This window comes from Hyla sarda, chromosome 8 (genome assembly GCF_029499605.1).
Source record: "Hyla sarda isolate aHylSar1 chromosome 8, aHylSar1.hap1, whole genome shotgun sequence".
NCBI lineage: Eukaryota > Metazoa > Chordata > Amphibia > Anura > Hylidae > Hyla > Hyla sarda.
Genome location: NC_079196.1, coordinates 59,051,550 through 59,069,049, shown reverse-complemented (window position 1 = coordinate 59,069,049; position 17,500 = coordinate 59,051,550). Strand labels below are relative to the sequence as shown.

The 17,500-nt window shown below is 35.5% G+C and overlaps 1 protein-coding gene across 3 annotated transcripts in view; it reads right to left on the bottom strand.

Moving 5' to 3' along the window:
• Positions 1 to 17,500, bottom strand: part of HOXD3 (homeobox D3) — a 45,622-nt gene that overhangs the window by 20,238 nt on the left and 7,884 nt on the right. Inside the window, exons 1-2 of one of the 3 annotated variants that reach the window (XM_056533205.1) lie at positions 4,516 to 4,605; positions 4,116 to 4,142 (exon numbers count right to left, since the gene is read on the bottom strand). The exons of 1 other annotated variant lie outside the window; for it this stretch is intronic. The gene's annotated coding sequence lies outside the window, so the exon portion shown is untranslated. Of the gene's footprint in view, positions 1 to 4,115; positions 4,143 to 4,515; positions 4,606 to 17,500 lie in introns of those variants that run through there. One more of the 3 variants, XM_056533199.1, reaches the window with a different exon arrangement.

Sequence of the window (17,500 nt, the reverse complement as noted above, 5' to 3'; positions counted from 1 at the left end):
GTAAATACTGTAAATATAAAAGGTGATATATATAATGGGGTTAGACAGTAACTATATAATAGAGGGTATATTTGATACTGTCATATCTACAAAATGGGATAGGCGTTATAGATTGCATATATGAGAAGGTAAAGATAATAAATAAATAAATATATATATATATATATATATATATATATATATATATATATATGTATATATACATATACATACAAATCTCCAATCCCACACAGTGCCACTTTAACTCTGTAATTACCTATATATATATACAGATATGGGATAAATAGTATACATATATAGGAAGGTGTCTATGACTGAGGATAAATATGACCATAAACATCAAAACTATATATATATATATATATATATATATATATATATATATATATATATATGAACTATCGACTGAATGGAAATGAAATAGATAAGGGTGAATATGTGTCTATATTCTCATATTATGTGCATATTATGAGGATTCGCTGTTTTTGCATCGACCATATATTCCCCTAGAATCGAATCTGTGACTATGTAAACACCACACAAATTCGGTTCTACAGGGTACATATAGACAACGTATAGATAATCCTTCTATCTAGTAGGGCAATGTTCTCATAGGAATCACCTGTGAATCACCTATATGATAAGGATGATGACAGGTATGAGGAGGGAGAGAACAACATGACAAGGTGGTACGTATAAAGATATATATATATATATATATATATATATATATATATATATATATATATATATATACATATATATATGATCTCTATTGTATTGAATTAGCAATAAACAAAATGCCACTAACAAAGAAAGAGCCATGTTATCAAGTTCATCCAGCAGCATTGAAGGATAATAATGGATATCATAGTTTTCATAACCAGAACCTGAGGCTGGTACTGACCTCCACACTTCATGAAAACACCTACATTATATACAGGTTGTTCTTTATAATATACAGGTTGTTTACATTGCGATTGTATCTTGCAAAAAGAATGAGAAGTACAACTCCCAAGGACCCTATGTCACCTAAAAGCTGTAAAGAGGAGCAAGTATTTATGCTACATATATAAAACACCTATACAAGGTAAACAATGTTTCCTCTAGATACAATAAAAATATAAATACAAAAATGGCACATGAAGATGTATCGGAGACAAGGTGGTCAATGTGGAGTTTTCAGCATCCTTTTATTATCAGGTTGTTATTTATGCTTAGGGCTACAGGTAAACTTGAGTTATCCTAAATAGGTCGTCACTATTCACACTATTCACTATTCATATTTGTATTTACATCAGATAAAAACCCAAAGACACCCTGAAAGCACACAATACAAGTATTTGATACAAAATGGAAATATAACATATAAAGTATAAAATATGTCCAGAATACAGCAAAAAATAGCATGCACTCAACCTAAATATAATTGCTACAAATCCAACAACTATGTGGCAACAATGTGTAGCAGCGTCACAATATTTCAATAATTATAGGAATACAGAGATACATGGAGCATTTCACATACCAGTCAAGTTTCTTATGAGCAGCCAACCTTTGCACTATGCCCAGCAATGAGTGTGGTAGCGTTTATGGTGAAGAGCAGGTCAGAGGGCATCAGCAAACATATCCCAAAGTTTCATTATTTTTAGTGCTCACAGTCACACAGCAGAGGACAAAAGTTCACGATTTGTTCCTGACCCATGAGCAAACTTCAGTGTCCTCCCCTCTTCAGTAAGTCAAAAATCCTGAAAAATCTGACCATGGTGTCCTACAAACAGGAGTTCAGCTTCACACTTGCAAGATAAGTACTCAATGTACTTTATTTTTTGGTTAAATATTTTAGGTTTTATCACAAGTCAAGTTTGTTGTGAAGTTTTATACAAAGAAAAAAAAACGAAAAAAATAAATTAAATATATAAATATATATATATATATATATATATATATACTTATACTTAACTGCTGTATAGCTAGTTGTGTATGTATAATTATTTATATATATATATATATATATGTGTGTGTATAAATATATACTTTATGAACTGCTGTATAGCTAGTTGTGTATGTATAATTATATATATGTGTATATAAATATATACTTTATGAACTGCTGTATAGCTAGTTGTGTGTGTGTGTATATATATATATATATATATATATATATATATATATATACTTATACTTAACTGCTGTATAGCTAGTTGTGTGTGTATAATTATATATATATGTGTATATAAATATATACTTTATGAACTGCTGTATAGCTAGTTGTGTGTGTGTATATATATATATATATATATATATATATATATACTTATACTTAACTGCTGTATAGCTAGTTGTGTGTGTATAATTATATATATATATATGTGTATATAAATATATACTTTATGAACTGCTGTATAGCTAGTTGTGTGTGTGTATATATATATATATATATATATATATATACTTATACTTAACTGCTGTATAGCTAGTTGTGTGTGTATAATTATATATATATGTGTATATAAATATATACTTTATGAACTGCTGTATAGCTAGTTGTTTGTGTGTATATATATATCTACGTTTTACTTTGTTTAGGTATCCCATATCTATCCATTGTATATATATATATATATATATATATATATATATATATATATATATATATATTTCACCTATATCTATTTATTCATTTGTATATTTTCAAACTTTTTTTCATTTTCATGTAGAGATTTTTTTGTCTATAATCTAAAAAATATTCATGGTAGAATCCACAAGACGTTTGCAGTTCTGATGCCTTGAGAAGAACAATTCTTTTGCACATTGTCTTGAATTTGATGTTTTTCTTCTTGTTTTTTAGTAAAGAAAAGCTATGAAGGAGCTGACATTTTCATATTAGTTAGACGTGGTGACCTGCATTTCACCTTATGGGAAGACTTGCTCAGACAGGTCAAAGCCACAGTGTTATTGATGAACAAAAGCCTTAAATATTCACCTCCTGCTCCACTGCCCATAGAGATGCTTTTGATCTAACCTTTTCTTTTTCTGGGGCCTTCATACAAAATTGTATTATTCAATGTTTTATGTAATAAGATTCATTCCCTGTCACTTATACAGAGATGAGATGCAAAAGTCAGATGGGGCAAAAATGACAACAATACATGATAACTAAATAGGTTCATACACAAAGAGAAAAAAATATTACAATTGTATTTACTTATATTTGTCAGGTTTGTTAATAAGAGATTGTTAATAAGAATACTAGCAGGAAAATCTACCATGTTATGTGGGAAACTATTTCTCGTGTGATAGAATCAGATGGAAAGGAATATCGTATATTAAATATCGCAGCTAATCTCATGTCATGATAAACTGAATCAATCTGCATCTATATATTCTGCAATAATAGGAAACAAACGCTAAACAGCATTTATTCTATATAATAAACTAATTCTATATAAAGACTTCAGATATTATACAGCTATAACCATTTATGCATTTAAACTGGCGGTCTTCAAACTGTGGCCTTCCAGATGTGGCAAAACTACAACTCCCAGCATGCCCGGACAGCCAACGGCTGTCCGGGCATGCTGGGAATTGTAGTTTTGCCACATCTGGAGGGCCACAGTTTGAAGACCACTGATTTAAAACCAACACTAGTCATCATCCATGTATGTAAATCCGTGCTATACTGTATTTCATCACTCCTAACTGTGGGAGGCGCTATACAGTACAACAAACCAAAAGGCAGTGACTTAGTTTATCCAAAACCCAACAAGACAGATATCTGGAAAAATTCCAGAATCAATAAAAGGTTTCAATATAATTACATCACTTCCAGTCAATACTGTATGACCATCAAGCCATATGGTATCATGTAAACTCCCAGAATGCATCAAGCTCATTTACATCTTCAATTACTACCAAGCCAATTAATAGACACAGCAACAATCTAGAATCCCCAACACTATATACTACCATTCAAGGTCCTGGTTCTAAATAGAAGTCACTGATGCATTCTATCCCATTGAGGCAGAACATCAGACTGATATAGACACAATCCTCACATAGACACAATAAATGATAATAAATGATAACTATAAATATGAGAACAGTATTCTTACCCCAGATATCGTTCCATTGTGTGTAACCTGTTGCAAAACAGACAAAACAACACATTTTAGTGTCACAGTCAAATTGCAACAAAGTGTTTAACGTCATTGTGTTCATGATGTAAAAATACAAAAACAAACACAAACGAAAATAATAATCATCCTGGGGGTTGTAAAGAAGCAACATTACATTTCATATGTACATTCTTCTTGGTTGGTTCCACAATGTTAAATTCAAGTTCACAGTTGAAATGAACCTGATGAAACATGACTACAGATGCTTTAGGTATATAAAGAAATATATGTTGCCCCATTGGGGATTATGTATTTCATAGTAAAGCATGACTATCACAAACACGTGTATGTCCCCTGCTCCCCCATCAAGCACTGGATTACATGGAGAATCACTTACTTTCTATTCTTTTCCTTTTTCTTCTTCTTGTAAAGTGGATCCAGCAGATAGAAAGGCTTCAGTGCTAGGAGATCCAGGCAGAATGATCCTTTCTAAACACTGATCCTTATTACTACATGCAGGAACACAACGCATCTGCACTTGTATGCTGTTAAACTAATTTATGGTGGGAATTATATTTTAGCTTGTCAACTCTCAAGCCATAAAACAAAGTTTATTGGAATCACGTGTTCCCATTCAGCCACTCACGACGCATCTCAGTGAAACCATAAATAACCATCAGCTTTAAACTTCTATTCACTAGATTGAGATTCCCAGAAGCCTCTAATGGTAACACCAAATAAAAGAAGGAATATTTAAAAAGTTCTACTGCAGTGCAGGTCAGATGGAGCCAAGTCTCAGCTTCTGGATGGAACTATGATACATAACTGCTAGGATGCGATAGATAGATAAGAGATAGATAGATATGATATGATATAGATAGATAGATAGAGAGATAAAGAGATAGATAGATATGAGATAGATAGATAGATAGATAGATAGAGAGATAGATAGGAGATAGATAAGAGATAGATAGATAGATAGATAGATAGAGAGATAGAGAGAGAGATAGAGATAGATATGAGATAGATGGATAGATAGAAAGATAGATAGATATGAGATAGATAAATATGAGATAGATAGATAGATAGATAGATATGAGATAGATAGATAGATAGATATGAGATAGATAGATAGATATGAGATAGATAGACAGATAGAAAGATAGATAGATATGAGATAGATAAATATGAGATAGATATGAGATAGATAGATAGATATGAAATAGATAGATATGAGATAGATAAATATGAGATAGATAGATAGATAGAGAGATAGATTGATAGGAGATAGATAAGAGATAGATAGATAGATAGATAGATATGAGATAGACAGATAGATAAATAGATAGAGAGATAGAGAGAGAGATAGAGAGAGATAGATATGAGAAAGATGGATAGATAGATAGAAAGATAGATAGATATGAGATAGATAAATATGAGATAGATAGATAGATATGAGATAGATAGATAGATAGATATGAGATAGATAGATAGATATGAGATAGATAGATAGATAGATAGATATGAGATAGATAGACAGATAGAAAGATAGATAGATATGAGATAGATAGATATGAGATAGATAGATAGATATGAGATAGATAGATATGAGATAGATAAATATGAGATAGATAGATAGATATGAGATAGATAGATATGAGATAGATAAATATGAGATAGATAGATAGTAATGAGATAGATAGATAAGGATATAAATATTTTAAATAGATGACTATAAAAATATAAATAGATTACTATACAGTAGATAGAGGTATTTACAAATAATTACTTATCAATATTCACAAACATAAGGAAGAAATATTAATATATTTAGAAATGTAACTATTGTGATTCTGTATTTTTCTAAGATTATATAATGGGTACCCATTAGAATACACACGTTTATGTGATGTTGTTGTTCTTATTTGTTATTTATTTTTCTGTGTTAAATTATACAGGCATCATCAGAAACATTGAAGATAGGAATATGAAGAAGAATTCAGCCTAAAGGGAAATGTAGTCAGTAAAGAAGTGGCAAATGGACGAAACCCCAAGAAAACTAAATACAAATATTTCTTTAGTGCTTGTGGTGTCACTTGTTATTTACAAGCCAACAAACTGTGTTTACAACTTCTATTGGTGAGAAAATCTTTGAACTTTGGAGCCTGGGAAGAATCCGGTGTAAAGTCATAAAACAGAATAGTGTGAAAACCTTTTTTTTTTCTTCTTCCTCAAGGTTTCACAAGAATACATTTGGAGGGCAAGTGTGAAGGAGGAGACCCCAGGATGCAGAAGAAACACAATTTATCACCCAATCCAGAAGCACCATATGTGAGGCTGAAAATGCATCTTAATTATGATTGAGGGAAATATATACCTCTGGTACATGTCTTACTAGATGTGGAAATACTCAATTTGATGCACCCATTATAATTAGAATTTAGACGCTTTTAAACATTGGGGACTGTTCAGGTTTAGTTTGGAAGTCTGATTTTTTTTAATTCGATACATTTGTCCAACAATAGTTTGTGAATTCAAATTGAACATTATAATTTATAAGATTTAAGGTAAATGATTATGTATGTTTATGTCTTATTTTGTCTTAAAAAAAACTACAACAATCAATGAATTCCCTGTTACTTCTGTAGCCATCTTGGGTTTGTATATTTACACATAATTCATAGTAAAGGCTTCCTCTATGATGGAAGGTTATTGGTGGTATAGTTATATTTTATATCCATTGGTCTCAGTAGTTTGCAGATTTTACTTCCCCTCTTTGCTCTACACAGAAAATCATTTAGTAAATGAAGGGTATTATTCCCTATGAAAGGTATGGGAATAAATGTATGTCATCCTGTTTGAGGACAACTCTGCAAATAGGCAAAGCAGGTGCATTATTTAACCAGTGCATTAATTCTTGTCAGCAGCAGGGCTGCATTTTCAGCTGTCATACACAATTATATCCTACATTTTTGCATTATAGAACAGTACAGTAGATGGAAGAAGAAGCTTCTTCTGCAATTTTCATTGAACGGTTTAACTGATGCTTAAGAGATTAAAATACTTGGCTGAGTCTTGCATGAGTGTTAAAGATAATGAATACAGGACATTAGCTGAGATCACGTGCTCCCCATTCCCCCTCAGGTTAACCAAAGGGCAAGTCACACACTAATTCACATAATACAAGAGACTTGTCCAACAGCGCCTTCCTATGGGCACAAATGGGAACTACATCGTAAAACAAAAGGCACATGAACTTCAGTTCATCTTTGACTTTACTCAAGGATATGCTTCATTGTTGTAACTATTCCTTCCCCCTACAGAATTACAGATATGAAAACTTTCATTGCTGGAAACATTGATTCTTGGCATGGCTACTAACAGACCTTAGGGATGTCATTTTAGTCATTTAATTTAATAGTCAGAAAAAGTCATGTGGCTCATAAAGTAGTCACATGAGCTGATTCTATGTATTTCTGTGAAGTATGCCCTAGTGGTCAATGTATGGTCTTCCATGCTAGGTCTTTTTATGTAGGGTCTTCTATGCACAGTGTTACTTTTTGTTTTACTCCAGGCACCAGAATGTATCCTTGAGAATACTGAATGAGATATTATACAGACATAATTAAACATATTTATTAATACAATAAAAAGTGCAACTCTTGTAGTTTGTGTCTGTAAAGGAGATGTGAAAGCACAGAAATAAAGTCTCCACCACTTGGAGAAAGGTTAGTGAACCAACACAATTACAAGCTGGCATTGTACAGTGAGGGCTCTGATTTCAGGGGAATGCCATGCTGGTGGTCAGTCTAAGTATATCAACACCATACCATGGTTTCTCTCCAGCATCCCAACTAATGGCAAAGTGGAAGGTGGGTACATCAGAGCCCCCTGAAAGATCACTATAAATGACAATGCAAGCTAAGTAGTCCATGGCTTTTTTCACCTAACTGCAATATCCTTTACAAAAGTTTTTGACACATCTCATTTGGGTCAGTGAGACCTTAAATTATTAGAATCTGCTGGGTAGGGGATAAGTTCTCTGCAAAAGGATACTATTGATCCATATATACTGTATATTGTTCCCATTCAATGGCTATAAGGCTCACCCTGCAGAAAGTGCTGCATGTAATATTTTGTCAGGTAAAGAAGTCAAATGTTATCAGACATGCCTAATGCCAGGCACTTCTGCCTAATGCCAGGCACTTCTGCCTAATGCCAGGCACTTCTGTGATAAAAAAATAAATCTGTCACATCTTAGACCAATTGTTAGTTGGCTTAAACTGCATCAGAATCTTGTGCCAGTATTCTGGTACATTAATGACCTGCAGTGTCCTATCTTACATCATCCTCCATTAGAGAAGCCATGCCTCTGTTATCAGAAGCTGCAGAAAAGAGTCTTAATAATGTCTAAAGTTCATAACAGATATCATGTAAGGCAGTTTTTTTTTTTGCAAATTGTGCCACAATTCTGGAGCATCTGCAATAGTAAATCTTTCCCTATAAAACCTTAGACAAAACATGGAGGAGGTGTCTATACTTGGTATCCAGAAAGCTACTTGTACCTCCTCATTTGTACAATAAAATATTTGATTAGTTACTACACTTTTTTAATACTTTTTATAATATTCATCATTAGAACTATTTGGCTGTATAGTGCGAATGGTCAGAATCCCTGAACTCTCTATTATACCCAACAACCTGTATCTTATGCCCCGCTGTATACTTTGGTGGTCACCTATCTTTTTAAGCATACTAAATTCTGGATTAGGAATAATAAAGACTTATAGGATCTTTATGCAACATATCAAGTCTATTTAATGGGTCCTTGGGGAAGAAGGAAGGGAAATCTAATTGGGACCTATACATTTTCCATCATTTTAAGGGAAGGGCTCCACATTGGAAAACTTTTAAGCTCCCAAACAGCAGCAAATAATTTACAGGTGGATTTATATGCCCTTTGTTTGTCCAGGCCCTTGAGAGGGGTACCCCCTGTATTGCCTTGATAGAGGCTTTGCTCCTAATATTTGTTTACATTGGTTTTCATAAATATGTTTTAAAGGGGGTTTCCATGGGATTATTATATTTATACTTAGGTGCTAAGTATTGCTTTGGGTTTGAGGTCGGCAAATGGTATTGCCTCCTCAGCCAATCAGTGACCCCAGCATTGTGAAGCCCCAGCCACTGATTGGATATGCTGGCATGTGCCCAACCCCAGAATAGCTGCACGACCAGGAGTTATCAGCTGCTGTATGCACTAGAGGAAGTCATACAATCGGACACAATGCTCTCTGCTGCCACCTCTGTCCCTGTCAGGAACTGTCCAGAGCAGGAGAGGTTTGCTCTGAACGGTTCCTGAAAAGGACAGAAGTGGCAGCAGATTCCACTGTGCCTTATTGGAAATAACTGCATGACTTAGTCCAAGGGCATCAGGCAGAGAAATTACTTTTTTTTCCAGTAATACTGCTGGTCCTTAGCGAAGTCTTCACTTGTCCCATCAGATATTTAACAGCCATAGAAGCAATCCAGAAACAGGCAGAAAATTGGGGGCAAGATTGTATTATGTTTTCTTTATTCATTTATTTTAATTTACATGTATTTGCTTCAGTTTTACTAAACAAATGTCTCGCTTTCCATACTGATATATTGTCTTACAGCTCCATCTAACCAACTAAACTCTCTCCCTCTGCAATTTCCAAAATCGTCTTACATTTCCACTTTTGGGTTTTACTCTTATAACACATTAAATCTACCCCTTAAAATGGTTGTCATGTCAGGACAGACACTGATTAGTTGTAATAGTAGGGCATATGAACCTCATGGACCCTATATTAGCCCTCGCACCCTGTGATTTCCATGGGTGCCATGTAAGTATGTTTTCTATTGTAGCTGTGGTGATCTGCATCTGTAAGCATCACCACATTTTAAGGGGCATTAATACAAAAAAACCTGTTTGTTACAAATGAAGATGGTAAAAATATCACAGTCTTACAATGTTATAACTTGATAGATATAAGTGTAAAATCAACAATAATATAATGTGCTTGAAGTCTACATTGGAATTTCTTGGTGTGTTGTTGTTTGTTTGTTTTTTTTTTAATTTTTTTTAATTTAAAAAATTACATTTTTGGTTAATCAATCCAACAAAACAGTAACATTTTTGAAGAATTGGGTTTCCATTCCAAAATAATGAGTATATATACCACAATGAATTTGTTTAGTACCAACTCATTGGAGCAGAATTAATTCCCAAATTTCCATTGTATTATTTACAATGTATACAATATACAGTCATGGCCATAAATGTTGGCACCCCTGAAATTGTTCTAGTAAATGAAGTATTTCTCACAGAAAAGGATGGCAGTAACACATGTTTTGTTATACACATGTTTATTCCCTTTATGTGTATATGAAGTAAACCAAAAAAGGGAGGAAAAAAAGCAAATTGGACACAATTGGGGGGAATTCATTAAGAGTGGAGTAGGTGAACGTCTCTTTACCCCATTAATTTATGTGGTGGAGACTGTGGGGGACATGTATCAATAATGGTGTAGCAATGTGTGATTTTATGTATGTTTTTTTGCGTCAAATGGAGCATATTTGCGCCAAAATTATCAATGGTCGTACACAAGTTTGTAATTTTGGCACAACTGTAGCCCTACAAAAGGCACAGACCCCAGAATTCCAGGCAGTAAATCTGACTTTGGGACATTCTATTGTTGTAGCTATTTTCTCTGTCACTTTATTCATGGTGTAGATTTGTGCCTAAATGAAGGTATTTGTGCCAAAACCTGTGCCAAATCAAAAAGCCGTAATTAATGAATTCCAGACCAAAGAATGATTGTAACTGAAATCACGACTAACAAAGTGAAATCAGTGATTTTGTTCTAAACCATTTGGCGCAATTGTTTGTCGCAAAAAGTGACATAAAAGGAAATTTGAGACAAATCACAGTAAAAAAAAAAACAGGGTAAAATCCTTCATACATACCCCCCTGTGTCCCTGCAGCAGATTTATTACATGGTGCAGAGCAAGTGATAAATCATGTGCTGGCTGATCACATTTCTTACTTCAGTGCTCCACTTTGTATGGTGATCCCATCGACTTTTTGTGCGACTTTTTATTCCGTCTGACAAAATGTGCAACTTTTTAAAAATGCTGTCCACAGTCAGTTCTCTAAGCCAAATCAGGGCTGGTGTAGATTTGTGCCTAAGTTAGCACAGTTGCAACAAAAGATGCGACAAACTGAAAAGTCACACATCATAAATTCCTTACCACTGCATGATATGAACTGAAATAATGACTTGGTATGTTCTTTAAAAAAATAAAAATAAAAATGAAGGCAAAAATCGTCATTAAAAGTCTCAAAACAGCAACAAACTGCGAGACAAATTTACACCACAAAACCAGGGAAAAAACCAATGATAAATTCCCCCAATGTCACACCAAACTCCAAAAATGGTCTGGACAAAATTATTGGAAACTTTTCAAAATTGTGGAAAAATAAAATTGCTTCTAGCATGTGATGCTCCTTTAAACTCACCTGGGGGCAAGTAACAGGTGTGGGCAATATAAAAATCCCACCTGAAAGCAGAGAAAAAGGAGAGAAGTTCACTTAGTCTTTGCATTGTGTGTCTGTGTTCTGCACTAAGCATGGACAACAGAAAGAGGAGAAAAGAACTGTCTGAGGAGTTGAGAACCAAAATTGAGGAAAAATATCAACAATCTCAAGGTTACAAGTCCATCTCCAGAGATCTAGATTTGCCTTTGTCCACAGTGCACAACATTATCAAGAAGTTTGCAACCCATGGCATTGTAGATAATCTCACTGGGCGTGGACAGAAGAGAAAAATTTATGAAAGGTGTCAACGCAGGATAATCTGGATGGTGGATAAGCAGCCCCAAACAAGTTCCAAAGATATTCAAGCTGTCCTGCAGGCTCAGGGAGCATCAGTGTAAGCGCAAACTATCCGTTGAGATTTAAATTAAATGAAACACTATGTCAGGAGACCCAGGAGCAAGCAAGAGCAAGACTACATTTTGCCAAAATTAACTTGAGTAAGCCAAAATCCTTCTGGGAAAACATCTTGTGGACAGAAGAGACCAAGATAGAGCTTTTTGGTAAAGCACATCATTCTACTGTTTACCAAAAAGGGAATGAGGCCTAAAAAGAAAAGAACACAGTACCTACAGTGAAATATGGTGGAGGGTCAATGATGTTTTGGGTTGTTTTGCTGCCTCTGGCACTGGGTGCCTTGAATGTGTTCAAGGCATCAAGAAATCTGAGGATTACCAATGGATTTTGGGTCGCACTGTAAAGCCCAGTGTCAGAAAACTGGGTTGGCATCTGAGATCTTGGGTCTTACAGCAGGACAATGACCCCAAACATATGTCAAAAAGCACCCAGAAATGGATGGCAAGAAAGCGCTGGAGAGTTCTGAAGTGGCCAGCAATAAGTCCAGATCTAAATTCCATTGAACACCTGTGGAGAGGTCTTAAAATTGCTGTTTGGAAAAGGCGCCTTCCAATAAGAGAGACCTGGAGCAGTTTGCAAAGAAATAGTGGTCCAACATTCCGGCTGAGAGGTGTAAGAAGCTTATTGTTAGTTATAAGCGACTGATTTCAGTTATTTTTTTCAAAGTGTGTGCAACCAAATATTAAGTTAAGGGTGCCAATAATTTTGTCCAGCCCATTTTTAGAGTTTGGTGTGACATTATGTCCAATTAGCTTTTTTTCCTCCCTTTTTTGATTTAGTTCCAATACACACAAAGGGAATAAACATGTGTATAGCAAAACATGTGTTACTGCAATCCTTTTCTGTGAGAAATACTTCATTTTCTTGAAAAATGTCAGGGGTGCCAACATTTACGGCCATGACTGTAGTAATTTTTTTTTTTTTTTTTTTGCCCCGAGTAGTTGTAATGATAAATGGCCATTGTAATTGAAGAAAAAGATCAACAATAAACCAATCTTTCATTACTGATCTTCAAGGATCATGCTGCTGAAAAAAAATAATATTGTCAGCATCACTAAAGATAAATATAAATGCTACTTGTAGTGACATTCGCATTAGAAATGACTACCTGCCGCTCAGCTCTAACAACTGGACAACCCCTTCTAAGAATGTAACCACTCCAGCCAATCATCTGACCACCATGATTTTGGCTTCTCTGATCAGAATTCTCGAATCAGCTGATAGATCTTGTGGAAGCTCCATGTGGCCTCTTATTCTCCCAACAGCAGCCATTGTAAGAGAAAATGAAGCATAACATGGAATCTCTGTCCGGAAGAATTACAACCGGAAATTCCAAGATCGGCCTGAATCAGTTGGAAGTAGGACTGCTCAGACACTGTCGTCTCCATAGACTGCAATGTAATGGGCAGAAAAAAATTTGGGGAATTTCAGTGGTGGAACTTCTGATGTTACAATTCAGTAGTGTGTAATGTGCAGCAGAATCCCATTGACAGCAATGGTATTCTGCTGCAATGGAATTTCTGAGCGTAATTTCTAAGCGGAATTATGTTTGGATATTCCACAGTATTACCATAGCCTTACCCTAGCACAATTTGTCGAGAATACTGAGAGAATATACATCATTCATCCATAAAATGAAAACCTCCTGCCTGAGATTGTGTCAGTCCCCTTGTGCTACTAAAACACCTCTAACCCTTCAAGCCATGGATTCCACAAAACCACTACAAGTGTCCTGTGGTATCTGGAACCAAGACATTAGCAGCAGTTAACAGAAGTCCTGAAAATATCCATGTGGGACCTCAGGACCATGGATTGGACTTAATTCTACATATGTTCCATTGAACTGAGATCACCTGCATAGATTTTCTTTTCTGTCCTTAGAACTGTCTATAATGTGCATGTCTATCCATAAATGCTCATTTCTCTCCAACAAATCTAATATATCTCCTCTTTTTGCCATGTTCCTCAAACCATTCATGAAAATTTTTGCGATCAGAGAGTGCACATTATCCTCCCGAAAGAGGCCACTGCCATGTAGAATTTTGATCTTTACAATGTTTAGAAAGTTGCCTAAAGTAACATCTATATGAATCCCTGGAGCCAAGGTTTTACAGGAAACCATTGCTCAGAGCATCACACTCCTTCCGCCAGCTTGCCCTCTTCCCAGAGTGTATCCTGGTACCATCTGATTCCCAGGTAAGCAACGTCCACACACCCAGCCAATCACATTGTGTAAAAGAGGTTTTGATTCATCACAACAGGCCACCTTATTCCATTGATCTATGTACCAGTTTCAATGCTAAAATGCCCATTGTTGGCATTTTTTTGTGGTTGATAGGGTCAACATGGTCACTCTGTCCAGTCAATAACTATGCAGCCTTATACACAGCAAGCTGTGATGCAGTTTGTGTTCCAACACCTTTCTATCTTAGCCAGCACTAAGAGTTCCAGAAAGTTGTGCTACAGTAGCTCTTCTGTAGGATTTGACCATATGGGCTATCCTTTGCACTGCGCACATATCAATAAGCCTTGAGTGCCCATGACCCTACCACTGGATCTTGTGTTCCTTGGACCACTTTTGGTAAGTACTAGCCACTGACAAGACCTGCCATCTTGGAGGTGTTCTGATCCAGTTGTCTAGTCATGAAGGTTTGGTCCTTGTCCATCAACTTAAAAAAACTGACTGTTTACTTTCTCCCTAAGTTACCCCAACCTCTGACAGGAGCCAATGTGACAAGACAATGTGTCAATGTCATTCACTTAATTACTGCTGATATGTGTCAATGAACAATGAAACAATTATTGATTTTCTAACTGGAAATGTGTTCAAGCAGAATCAACATTACTTAAAGGAATATTCTATAGCAGTTATCTCTTCTATTTAAATGTGCACAGTGTGCAGTTAAATATTAAAAAAAAAAACTATACTTACCTGTCTTGCTACTTCACCGTACCTGCTGTCTCTGTGTTGGTCTCTTGCCGCCCTTCACTTTCTTGTGTCTGTTGCACAAAAACCATCATGCTCAGCCAATCAGTGAGTTTAGTGGTATCTGCCTCAGATAGGCTGGGTTCACATATATCAGTCGTCCGGCACAGTTTCCCTCTTGCGTGCACCGGAGGGAAACTGATGCTAGAACTGATCCCATTCATTTGAATGGGACAGTTCACAAACATCCAGCGTCTCAATTTTGACGCCAGATGGTTGGACATGCCGGAGGGCACCGGACAGTTGCCCAGAAACAATGGAGGCCGCATGCCATACAACTGATGACAAGTTGTCATCAGTTGTGGCATCAGTTGCGTCGAGATTTAGGCTGAGTTCACCTATGCCGGATGCCGGACATATGTGAACCCAGCCATACTGATTGGCTGAGCAGGAAGGTCCTTGTGAGAGACTGACACAAGGAAGTACAGCGCGGCGGGGGACCAACACAGAGAAAGCGGGCACCATGGGGAGCGAGTAGCGTAGGTATAGTATGTTTTCTATTTAATTGGTTTCTGAGCACAGTTAAATAAAACTTGTAACCTCTGCACCTGCGCCCTGGTGATATCTGATAAATGCTGATAACTTGTTTTGGGATTTTAGAGCTCATCCATTGAGCCTTTATATGTATAGAACGAATGTCTAAGTGGTTGCCAGTTTGTGAGAGTGATAGATAATAGATGCATAGATAGATAATAGATAGATAGATAGATAGATTGATAACAATAATAATAAAAATAAATGGGGGGAGGGGAAATCAGCTTCATTACAAACAGGAAAAGCGAAGAAGAGATGGAAACTTTCTTCAGCCATATGCTCAATGTTTCAGCCCTGCTCCATGGGGCCATTCTCAAGCTTCAAAGAGGCCCCATAGAACAAGGCTAAAAGATGGCACATATGGCTGAATGAAGTTTCAACCTCTTCTTTTCTTTATCCAGTAGGAGGGTGTCTACATTTTTTTTTTTATTGCATTGACACATGGTCAGAGTCTGAAGACCTGCACTCACCTATTCACTCGCTGATATTGATGTGTGTTTGTTTATTTGTTTAAAAAATTACACACAAGAGATACAATAGAAGTAGATAAATAGGAAGTTTCAGGAATAACTATGATTAAAGTGATAGATACAGTAGATGGATAGATAGATAGATAGATAGATTAGATAGATAGATAGATAGATAGATAGATAGGTAAATGATAGATAGATATGAGATAGATAGATATGTGATAGACAGATAGATATGTGATAGACAGGTAGGTAGATAGATAGATAGATAGATAGATAGATAGATAGATAGAAAGATATGAGATAGATAGATAGATAGATAGATGATAGATAGATAGATTTGAGATAGATAGATAGATAGATAGATAGATGATAGATAGATAGATAGATAGATAGGTAGATATGAGATAGATAGATAGATAGATAGATAGATATGTGATAGATAGACAGATAGATAGATAGATTTTAGAAAAATAACAGAGGTAGAGGTCATGTTTAAAAGAGAATCTTTGATCTGGTGGATCATGCTATGTTTCTGGCAGTGATTCAAACACCTGGTCTACAGGAGAGAAATCTGTTTCTGTTTTACTCTGTCAGGATAGACATCTATAACCCAATGAGGATTGTATGTAACCTATTACAAGGGTCTTGATAAACATTCTTCAGTGATAGTTGTGTTCTGTAAAGGATATCCTGGTTATTTTACACACATCTATGATACTACAGAGATCAGAATTACACTTTGAAAATGTCCTAATGTCATCATAGGGATTGATGATTATCTTCAGACCAGAGAGCTCAGGGGATACAACATTGTGATCTTCTTATGAGCCAGGCATGTAGCTCAGATGGTCTTCATTACAATAACAGCAGTAAAAATACCTACTAGGGTAAATGCATCTCAAGATCTTCTCCAGATATGTGTAAGGTATCTTTGAGCTCTGTTAAAATGATGTCCTTGAATTCTTTTCTATGCATAATCCACAGCTTTAGTAGTTCTCATAAAATATGCCATTCATGCAGCGGGCATTAGACAGATGAAGCTAATGTCCATCACTTTTATGAGTCTTTATCAGTTCAGTCATGATCAGTTAGTTTTGTGTAACGATCAGGTTTTTCTTACATAACCAAGTATAAAACTAGCCATAGTTTTTTCTCAATGACCTTGCCTTGACCTTTGACCTTGTTCCTTTTCATCTACCATATATGACACCTGATCTACAATGTTTTTTTGCATGCAAGGTTTTTTTATACTGAAAATTGATGCCAGGTAGTGCAAATATTTGGAAGGAGATTTATCAAGCTCCGTGGTAGATTTTCTATGCGTAAAAAAAGTCGCACGTACTTGGGCACATGCGGCTTTTCTGTACATGCTGCGACTTTTTGATTTTTGCTTATTTCAATGCACATTTCTGAA